This window comes from Lygodium microphyllum, chromosome 21 (assembly GCF_053477565.2).
Source record: "Lygodium microphyllum isolate KBCC chromosome 21, Lygodium_microphyllum_v1.1.10, whole genome shotgun sequence".
Classification (NCBI taxonomy): Eukaryota; Viridiplantae; Streptophyta; class Polypodiopsida; order Schizaeales; family Lygodiaceae; genus Lygodium; species Lygodium microphyllum.
Genome location: NC_141155.1, coordinates 56,588,264 through 56,598,949, shown reverse-complemented (window position 1 = coordinate 56,598,949; position 10,686 = coordinate 56,588,264).

Below are 10,686 nucleotides of genomic sequence, written 5' to 3'. Positions count from 1 at the left end.
GATGCTAAGCAAGGTGGTAAGCTAAAAGAGAGTGTCCCTCCCTTACCACTTAAGACCCTAAAGGGGTGGACAACCCGTCGGCCAAGGGGAAACTTTTCCCATGTTTCAATCATCCAAATACTGATACTTGTATGCAAGTCTAGGTACACTCACATGGTCACCACCACTCTCGATGAAACATCCCCTTTTGGAAACCCTTTCAATGCTTATGGTATCCATTTATGACACTTGATATGTTTGTAGTCAAAGGAGATGTATGGCATTAAGATCCACTTATGCAGTGATGACAAAGTAGATGGATATGTAAATGTACTTGGGATTATGATCAATATTCCCAATGTGCTATTTATGATGATGCTTAGGTGCCTCAGCCTATGAGACATCCATACAGTGCATTTGGATAAAGGGATAGATAGTGTTTTTAGTCACAGTCAATCAAGGACATTCACAAAGATCCAATTACAAAATATCATATATTACACTAATGAGATTAAACCCTATAGCTTCTCTCAAAGAGAGATTCATTCTCTTTGGTTTGAATAAAAAATATCCCCAATCAAAGCTACAGTCTAAAAGTTATGGCCATTTTTGTGCACTAAGGTCACAGTGGACAAGGTGCAGATCACTCCAGGACAAACACAGAAATCCAATTTTAGAATTCTCTTATCATTTTCTATCACAAGTATTAATAGCTCATCTTGAAGAGTCTTCATCCCCTTCAATTGGAATCAAAAATCTCACCAATCGAATTTTTTGACCAAAAGTTAAAGCCCATTTATTGACAATGGATCCTGTAGACTGCAACTAAATGATTGGCCAAAAAGGTAAAAGTAAGGCAAATGAAGAGGTCCAAAGGGTGTTAAGGGACTCTAGGACCTCAACGAATAAAGAACCTAGCTTAGCACAACATTATTATGGTGATATACATGAGGAAGTGCCAAATATGGATCCCTACAACCTACTCAACCACACTTTATGTCAATATAAGCTTCATCACATGGAGAGGCACAGTGACATGGTTTTGCTAACCATCACTAAATGATGTCAAATTTTGATGTAGAAATTGAGAAAATGGCCCTCTTGAACTCTAAAACTCCCCAAACCCTAGAGCAACACACCATTCTTGTAGCTCAATTAGCTACCACTCCAACCCAAGAAAAGGCAAATGAATCCAAGTGTGAGTCTTGATGTCCTCCACCACTAGAGCCACTACATGGTCCAGAGGGCATTCTTGGATCCAAAGGTATTCCCCCTTCTACCTATGAAGTCAGTGAACCCTCTCATGCTCATGAAAATGCTGAGCTCCCCCATCACCCATATAGCCAACCCTCTAGTGATACCCTCACCTACCATCAGTCAAAGCTCCCCCACTCTTCATTAGAGCCCCAACAAAACCTATATGGCTCAACCCCATCATGGACAATATGGTATTAATGGTGGCCAACATGGCAATAATGGATAGCTTGGCAATAATGGGTACATGGCTATAATGGGTAGCATGGGATAAATCCACACCATGGTATGTATGGATAACAAGGTTTACATGGGCAACAAAGGCCTCATGGTTTCCGTGATAAGATCCTTCTCAGAAAGTAGAATCAACAATCTCCCTTACCATCAAACTTGGAAGAGTGGACCTCCAAATTAAAGTTCTACTTCAATATTTATCCCCGCATGAATTATCATAAAAATTATCTTTACTTATTTTCACTTGGAAGGATTTACCCACACATGGCGATGCTATATCAATAAAGAGAATCGTCAACGCATTGATTAGGAAGACTTTAAAATACATATGGTTCAAGTATTTGTATCCCCCATGGAAAAGGAGTGGTTGGCAAGATGATGGTATACTTTGATCAATGTAATCTCATTGTACAAGAGTATACAAATCAATTTATGAATTTGACCATGTACGTGGAGAGAATAAGTGATGATAGCAAATTGCACAAGTACATCTATGGTTGGAACCAATCCTATCGGGTGAATGTCATGTTGAGATATTGAGTTCCACTCGTGATATGCATAATAATTGCCCATGAATAATAGCTAGATGACAGGTATCCTTATCTACTCTACTTCGTGGCTCAGTTAGTATGCCACCTTAGTTAGTTGAGTTTGGTTTGAGACCTATATATAGGGTTCTTCTATTTCTTTGTATGAGAGTTCTTTTGGCTTACACAACTAAGAAGAGGAAAACTGTTTTCATCCTCCACCTTTGTGTGTATTCCCCCATTGTGCAAGCAAGAAAGCTACAAGTGAGACTCCTTCCTTCTCTCCCACAATCTTGACAAAAGCCTACTAGACTATTTGATGCACTTGAATTGACTGAAAGATATACAAGAAAGTACCATAAGAATGAGAGTTTTCAGCAAGGTTATCGACAACCCCACACCCCATTGAGGTTAGCCCCATATGTGGGTAGTTTTGGAGGTAATTCCATGCCAAATAGTAGCCCCAAAATAGCCACTTACTGCCCCTTTCATGCTAAAAGGAAATAGGGCACTTTTGGGAAAACACTTGGCTCTAATGCTGAGAGTAAATATGTTGAAAATAGACACTCCAATGCATTGTCCTCCAATGGTTCAAATGGCCAAAGATTCATTTCCTCAGATATTGTGAAGGAACCAAAAGAAAAAGGCCTATGCTTTAAATGTGGGGACAAGTACACTATCGACCATGCTTCCAATTTTCCTTACAAGACATCCAAGGTCAAAGTTCATAGCATGTATGTAATGGAAGATTAGCATAATGATGAGGAAGACTTACTTGTTGAAAATGAAAAGCATATTGAGGATGTGGACCATGGGCAATTCTATGTTGTAGAGGATGGGTTTCCCTTGGACCCAATTGGTTGCCCATCCCATGCTCTTGATTTGACCTTCCACCTGACTACCATCTCCCTTTGTTCCATCTCCTTGGATAATTGGACTAGTTCTTAAAGCCCCATCACTCTATGTATTCAAGGTAGTATTAATGGGAAGCATGTATTCGTCCTTGTAAATAGTGGTAGTACTCACAGTTTTATCAATAAATCAGCCATTTACTAATTGAAATGCATCCCCATGGAATCACAACACCCCTTGAAAGTTCAAGTAGTAAATGACAAGGAAGAAATTAGCACACATGTATATTCCACAATCCCCCTATGCTTGGCTGAGAATTATGTGGCATTGGTTGACCTAATTGCATTAGACATCGGCCCCATTGATGCTTTCTTGGATTGTGATTGGCTAAAACAATTGGAAACAATTGCCATGGACTTCTCTCAGCTCTACATGTAGTTTATAATGCATAGATAGCTCATCCGCTTAGAAGGAGTTCATGATAATGTTGATTTTTAGCTAATTACAGCAAAGCAACTCAAATGAGAGTCTAAGAAATGTTTACAGATCTTTGTCTTGAACTTGAATTAGGAAAATTTCATTTAGCCCTTCAAAGTATCTAAGCTTTCAACCTTGCAGGCTTTACTTGAGGAGTATAGCAATTTATTTTAGATGCCTATAGCCCTTCCCCCTAAGAGGTAAGTGGACCAACCACTTGATTTAGAGCCCCATTCCAAGCCAATGAACAAGCCACTTTATAGACTCTCCAAGTGTGAACATGAAGAGGTTACAAAGAAAGTTAAGGAGTTACTTGAGATCGGTTTCATTGAGCTGAGTTCTTCCCTTTATGCATTCCCCATCTTATTAGTCAAGAAAAAAGATGGCTCTCTTTGCATATGTATAAACTACAACAACTTGAACAAAATCACCGTGAAGAATTGGTATCCCATTCCACAGATTGATGACTTATTGGATGAGTTGAAAGGGGTATGCTTCTTCACTAAGGTTGATTTGCATTCAGGCTACCATTGAGGGAGGGTGATGAAATCAAAACAGCTTGCTAAATTGATTGTAGGCTTTATCATTTCTAGTGATGTGGGTTGACTAATTCCCTAGCCACATTTCAAAGCCTCATGAATAAAATGATTCACCCATTTCTATTCAATTTTTTGCTCGTTTTCTATTCTGATATTCTCATTTACAACAAGTCACAAGAGGAGCATTTGACACATGCCAAAAGGGTTTGCTAAGGAAAGTAAGTGTATCTTCATATAGACATTAGTGGAGTACATGGGATACATTGTTAGAAAAGGGAGATGTGGAAAGGGGGATAAGAAGCAATCTTTTCTACTTTGGAGTTTACACCTGATGGATTATTCAATCCATATTCATACAATGCAGCCAAGTAAGTGGGGCTAGCGCCTGCAATTACAAAGAGGAATGGGTGATAGGGAGGACTGAAGGAACAATGACTGGCCAAATAAGTGGTAACTTTTCTTTTTAGGGACCCAACATTTGGAATTTTCCAATCGCATAAAGGGTCGAACACCATTCAAATCGTTGCCCTTTGCCTTTCCTTCTTCCCTTCAATCGAGTGATTGAAACCCCTCTTCTTTTAGTAAATACTCTAAAGCTCCTCAAAGCTTTGCTTTACAAAGCAGAGAAAGACAAAGTAAAGCAAAGCAAGCAAGAAATTCTGTAAAAAATCAATAAAAATAGCATAACAAATGAGGGACATGACAAAAGGATTGGCCCTTCAAAACATTTCAATATAACGTTTTATAAGCACCTTATTGTAAGTAAGTAAGTTTTTGTGTTCCAACATTATGTTTTTGCCAATATCTTGCATCTTAACATTACATTTCTAATAATTGCATGTTGAAAAGTTTAGTCTTTGTGTTCTCACATAGGATATAGCGATTTCTAAACACCTTGCCCTTTAGTTATTGCATTTATGAGTGATTTCTAAGTATGATTTACTTTAAAGCTTATCATTTAAAAAGCACAAAATACCATTGAAAGTGAAAAGGCTAAGCTTACATGCCTTCATAGCTAATTTCCATGGCTAAGCTTACCTTATTGTATTGAACACATTTCTTATCTTTGAAAAAAGAGGATTAATGATAGCCCAAGCAAAAAATACTTTTTTGATTTGAATAGACGTTGCCGATAGCTCATGCTTATAGGTTTTCAGTTGAGTCCCATGTTGCCATTGCCATTACTATTTTTAGAACTTGGCAACAGGCTTTCACAAAGGTGATAAGCCGGAGGAAGATGAGATGACATCAAATCAACACGCCCTGTTATCTCTAGGCGACGCATGTGCTACAATATTGCTAGAGATAAAGAGTCACGAGGGCATCCATGTTCTGGTTATACGTCTCTGCTTATATTGTTTTTTTACGTATACACTTAGTCATAGAAAGTAGTGTAATCAAATGCCTAAAGGTATTCAGGTTGCCAGGATTGGGTTTATGGTGGTCCACATGCTGATGGACCTCCCAAAATGTTCATTTCACCTGTTTGATTGCCAAGCATCTTGTTATCGTTGCTCAATTGATCTTGAGTCCTAGTTTTAGGGGATGCAGTGTCAAATGATGGCAAAGCTATTTGGCTTGGCTCTTAAAAAGCTAGGTTTCCCAATCAAGTTAGAGGGATGAAAAACATACTACATAAAAATGCTAACTTCTAACCATACTTACAGATGAAGAGGGATTCGAACCCCGGGTATTTAAAAACACCATATTGGGAAATATGGGAATTTTCCATAAGTTTGGGACACGTGGTCAAATCTTTGGATTTATCATAACTTGTATATTATAACTCCAAATCGAGCACTTTATAACTTAATAGATTCCATTTTTCAAGCACTTTCCAATGATAGGTCACATCATATGGTTTTGAGAAACTTATGGGCATGTTATCCGGGTGCCACCTTTTTAGTATTCAAAAAATGGGAATTGGGAGATTCCCAAACTTACTAACATTGTGTTCAAAAGAATACTTTGGTTTTCAAGACCGACTCTCTAAACTGCTCAGACATCCATCCATTTTTTTGCAAGATTATGAGCCATCAATAATCAACCAACATAGGTTTTTTGTAAATTACATGCAACACAAAAGAAAAAAATAGGTCATATTGGCTGGGATGGGGGCTATAGAGGGAGCTCATGCTCAACTGCCAAGACCCACGGATCGCTTATTGTTTCAAGCATTTAAAGCGAGTTCGAATGGTTATCTCTCACCTAGCCAACGCGTTGTTGATCCTACGAGTGTAGTGAGCTTACCTTGATGTCGATATGAGTTGCCTCCTCTCTCGCACACACCGATAGCTCCACAATCCTAGATGCTAGAGCTCAAGCATCCTCAAGCCTCCTCCATCTCCAAGCTCCATCCACCATAGCCATGCGCACGAGAAAAGAGAAGAGAAGAGAAGAGGAGATGGTGAAGAGCTTCACCCTCTTGACCCCTCACTCCCACACACTCACTCTCTCACACTCTCACATTCCCTCTCTCAAGAGAACACACAAGCAAGGAGAAGAGAAGAAGAGAAGAAGAAGAGAACTCTTGTTAGCCACACACCAAAGAATGAGCTTCCATTCACTTTTTGAACTTTATATACAAGCCCTAAAATCCCATGGGCACCTATCCCTTTTTTACATGACCGGCCATTGTGGCAAGCTCCTTTCTCTATTTCCTCTTCTAGCCTTATACCTCTAGTCTACACCCATCTAATATTTTACACTTGGCACAGGAGGGAGCCTGGAGCTCTTTTACATGAGTTTTTTGAGTTTTTTGAGGCGCCTTTCATTTAAAATTACGCTTTTGGCCCCAGCTTAGCTTTAGAGACTGCCTGCATGTCTTTGCTCTTTTCCATCCTTTTTCCACTTTTTCATTCATTTTTCCTCCTTCTTGACTTGGGTTAACATTACCCCCCTCCGAGACAGGTGCCAGTCCCATGGCACTTTTGGCTGCTGTTGGGGTTTAATAGGCAATTGGCAAAGTAGTTGTGTGAGGTAGGGCCACATATAAACCCGGGTGCTTGTGGAAGCTTGGTAATGATGTTTGTTGGAGAAGCCAAATGGATAGCAAGTGGATGACGAGGGTCTCCGAAGTCGGTGGTTTGTCGCCTTTGTGATGTCTAAAAGGAAAAGGTGTAATGCTCTACCTAAAGGGAGTGTCTACCTTATTGTGTAGTGCATTGTGCTCGTGTTGATGGAATGGGGAGTTGGGTCTAACCATAGGCTAGCCTGGGTGATGTCCCACACTTGAGGATCCCATTCGTGCAAAGGGAGGTGCAGTGCAAGTAGCTTAGGGTGACAGGTCTAGGCGAGTGTTACCTCCCTAGGTATGTCCTGCCCTTGATGGGCCCTAAGAGTGAAGTGGGGGAGAAAAAAGGGCTAGGGTGTTAGGAGCAGAGCCAGCCGACCGAAGCCACTGGGCACACCTAACTTGAGGACCCCTATGTGTAGTGATCGTGCTTTATGTGGTGCTAAGTGCTTCTGCAAAGTGAGTTGTTTTGTCCATTCTGTGTGTAATGTTCTTCTTGCTTTTCCTTTCATGTTTTTCTTTTCCTTTCTTTCTTCTTTAATAATAATAATAATAATAATAGTATTACACTAGTAGAATGACAACTAGTGCCTAATTCTCATCTTCTGAATTAGGCAGAGAAGGGGTCGGGTGGATTTGCTAAAAATTTGATAGCTTTGCATGTATCCTTTCAGATTCATGTTGATGTGGAGGGAGATGGTGGAGAGGAAATGATGATTGCATCTAGTGAAGTGACTGTTGTTCATGTCTTCCAGGAGAGCTAGGAAAAAAGAGGGGAGAAGGCTAGCCCTCATCATCAGACGTGCCATGGCACAACTGTCGATGGCATTAGGGTCAAAGAAGAGGGGAGGCAGGCCACATTCTTGTGGAGTCAGGTCCTGCTTAAGTAATAATTTAAGTAACTTAAGATAATTACGTGTAGTTACAAAAGCTGGATCGGGGCATGAAGAGAAATCCGCGAGGAAACACGTCATGGAGTCATCCAAGATTTCCGAGTTGAAGAGGAGGGCATATTCGAAGGAGACAACATTAGATTTGTAGATGATAGGAAAATCATAATGCCCATGGAGGGTGGCATCAAAATCCACAACTATCCTACAAGGGTATGCCATGAATGTAGGGTTGTTCCTCTTGTAGGGCAAGGTGTTGCAAAAAGCCATCTAGGTGAGCATGCTGATGTCGCACACCAACCTCCTCCATAGGGGTTGGTAATTATATCCCTATACGGTATGTGATACTTCAAACACTTTGTTTTGCCAAAACTCAGCTTCTTCATTTTCCCAAAGAGTGGGGGTTTTCTCCCTTTCCTCCAACCACTTCTGTCCTAGTCGGCTACCAATCCCGATCACCTCCTCCATCACCTTGAGCGGTAAGACCCTCCACAGGCTGTTGGGCATGAGGAAGCTGAAGGTGAATGGGTATTTTTCTCTTTCCTACCACTCCCAAATTACCAGCTCTGCATGGAATCCAGCAAGAACATCATCAAGGCACGGTGGGAGGGGTGCGAATGGTTGCACAACTGGCTTGGCCCTCAGTTGCTTCCTAGTTTCTTCGACTAACTTTCTCCATCTTTCCTTGAGCATGGCTTGTCTCTCTGCAAATGGATCAACTTGTTGTCGCTCTTGGGAATGCGGCAAGGGGGGTTGTGGGATCACCTCTTCTCTGAATCTCCCCATATCAAATTCAAGCTGAGCCTCCTCCCCTGCCAGTCTCCTTATTGTGCTCCTTCTTCAAAGCCCATTGTGTCAATTTCTTGGGGGGTTAGGCCGGCCAGTAACAGGTACTTTCGTTGCTCTTCTAGGCTCAACCTAACCTCCACAAGTTAGGGTGGCATCTACAGCCTTGCATGTAGAGCTCTACGTGCGATACTGAGTTTTTTCTGTACCACCTCCAATGACTCTCCTTCTTCTGGGCGGGTGGTGTCCATTAGTGTGTTAATGAAGGCCTTTTTCTAGGCAGCATTGAAGATTGTCTAGGCTACTTCTGCTTTGCTCTCTGCAAGGATCTTTTCTTTCTCTACCAGAGCGAGGTGCCATGCCAGTGTCTTCTCGTTCTATACTGCCCAGTCCTCTACTCTCTTGTTCATCTCTTCCATCCTCTCTCCATGCTTCTGTACCAGGGTTACGAGCTTTTGCTCTTGGTCTTTTAGTTTCCTGCTCACGTTCTCTTGCTCTTTCTTTCCCAAGTGTAGCTGATCGGTCATAGACTCGATCTCTTTTTGCTGCTGCTCCATCTCTTGCTTTCTCTCTTCTTCTTTGGCATTCAATTCCTCCATCATTTGCTCAATGTTGACAGTTTTTGCCTCCAATTCCCCATGTTGCATCAAAAGGAGCTTATACTCTCTCTGCATATGCACCAATTTCTGATTTTCATCCTCCAACCATTGCTTATATCTCTCCTCCATGTCCTCCTTGGCCTTCAATTCCTGTTTGAGATCAGAGATCTCTCTTTGCTGCATGGCTATTATGTAGGTCTTTTCGAGCTAGAATGCAGCTACTGACTCCTTTTCTGCCACCAACTCAGCCACAACTATCTTCTTTTCCTCCATCTTCTCCAATTGGGAGAGTAGCTCGGTGACGTACTCGTCGTAATTGGCTGGTGGCGTCACCGTTATGTGGATTGGAGTGGTCGAGGCCTCCAATTTTTTATGTTGCTGGTCCTGTCTCCACTCAGCATCTGTGGCTAGTCTCTTTTGCCCTGTGGCCGTGGTATCCATGCTCTTTCCCTGGGCCATTTCTTTATTAATAAAATACTATATCCATGCCACAAAGTTGGAAACATTTGCACTGGTGGGGATGCTAGGGGTGAGGGTGGTTGGTTCGGTGGGAGGCGCCATGATGGTAGGGATAGGGTGGATAAGGGCCTTTCCTTTGCCTTCAAGGACAGTGTTGTAAAATATTACATGGCGTAGTGAACAGAATCTGAGAAAGAGATAGAGAGTACACAACAGATAAGAGGCGAATCAGTAAATTCTTTAACTTCAAACAACTGATACAAAGATGGCTTTGTCCACCCGTGCGCTTCCACTGTGTGAAGCTTAGATGGCGATCTAGACAGAAGATAGGTGAAGAGCTTAAGGCTAGCTGGAACAATAACTCTGACTGGGTGAAAGATGAGTGATTGATTAGCTTTTATAGCCCGCAAAGGTCGTTAGGTCAGCCTGCTAGACCGACCTACCATATGAGCCTCCACTAGTCGGCCATGGAATATTCCCTTTACCATCTGGGCCGGGGCGCGCTAGACCCCCGCTAGGGGGGCCGCTGGCCCCCCTGGGACCCCCCAGCCAGGCAATGTGCCTCGAGTTGCTACCAGCTTAAACACTCCGTCTAACCCAGAGATTAGACCCACAACGGTCACCTTTTTGCCATCCGGTCACATAGACCTCATCTGATATACAAGTCAGGACTCAACCAATGTCCGCGGGCTCACATTTGGCTTCTCCTTATAATGGAGGCCTTACAACTTTGAGCACCATGGATCATTGGTAGCACCTAATGAGGGTGGGGCATTGATCATATCTAACACCCCCCCTCAATGTCCACCCATAGATGAACTATCTCCTCGGCCCAATGCCGAGTCTCTGAAGATGAACTTGAAGCAGATCCTTCGTAAGTGCTTTGGTGAAGATATATGCTCCATTCTCCTTTGTTGGACAGTAGACCAGTTCCACTTTCCCATCCTCCATCAAATCACGCACATAGTGATACTGGATCTCTATATGTTTGGTGCGTGTATGAAACACTGGATTTTTGGCAATGGCGATGCAACTCTGATTGTCACATCTCTGCACAGTTGGTTCTTCATCCTGCAC